Here is a 1,005-nt window from a genome sequence, read left to right as displayed (position 1 = left end):
GATGACTTACCTTTTTGGAGGTTGCTGGGGCTCTGGCCCATTACTGTAAAAGTGGAAAATAAAGGGAGAGAATGTGATTTTTATCTTTCTTACATTTTAGGGAAATCAAGTCAAGTGATGAAGAAAAGTTTCTCTTTAAAGAATTCTAACTACTAATGTAAACAGAATGATAGAATTTGAAAATTATCACTCTGCAGTATCTAATGATATAATAATTAGATCTGGGTAATGATTATCAGTAATGATAATTACTGATCTGGGCAGTAATTATCAAAATTTGCTAAGACCATTACATAAAAGGTTGATGTAGAATTTTTAAATAAAGTATAATAGCATCTGAATCTGTTAATCTTCCTTAACATCATTTAAAGTGAGGCAACCAGACATTACGTACCTTCGGATGTGATTCAATAGAAGTACACACCACCTACATATAAATTATTGTCCCATAGGTATATGCATCGAATCCAGTAAAGTGTCTATATCTAGTGAACAATTTACAGAAAAAAGGAGGGTAAAGAGACAAATCAAACAGTATCTTAAAAACAGAATCTGTCAAATCCAGAATGTGGGAAATTCCACAGAGTAAATGATCTGATTTCTTCAATTTGAAAAAATGGCATAAAATTTGGGGGTGTAATTTATAGATTAAAAAAGACTTCACAGGGAAATACACACAAGATCTTATGGTAGCTCACAGACAAAAAAATGTGACAATGAATATATATACATTCATGTATGACTGAAAAATTGTGCTCTACACTGGAATTTGACACAGCATTGTAAAATGATTATAAATCAATAAAAAATTTAAAAAAAGAGTTAAGAGACATAGTAACCAAATACAATGTATGACTCTCATTTGGATCTCTATCTGAATAAACAGTTTTTTGAGATATCTGGGGGAAACCTGAACACAAAGTATCATACGCCGCGGCAGCCGTGAAAATGGGTTTCTCCACTCTCCTACTGTGGGGTGAGTAACTGACTCACAGTTTCAGCTGC

The sequence above is a fragment of the Camelus ferus genome, chromosome 12, assembly GCF_009834535.1.
Source record: "Camelus ferus isolate YT-003-E chromosome 12, BCGSAC_Cfer_1.0, whole genome shotgun sequence".
Taxonomy (NCBI): domain Eukaryota; kingdom Metazoa; phylum Chordata; class Mammalia; order Artiodactyla; family Camelidae; genus Camelus; species Camelus ferus.
The sequence above is the reverse complement of the archived record's forward strand: the minus strand, read 5'-3'. Positions refer to the sequence as shown.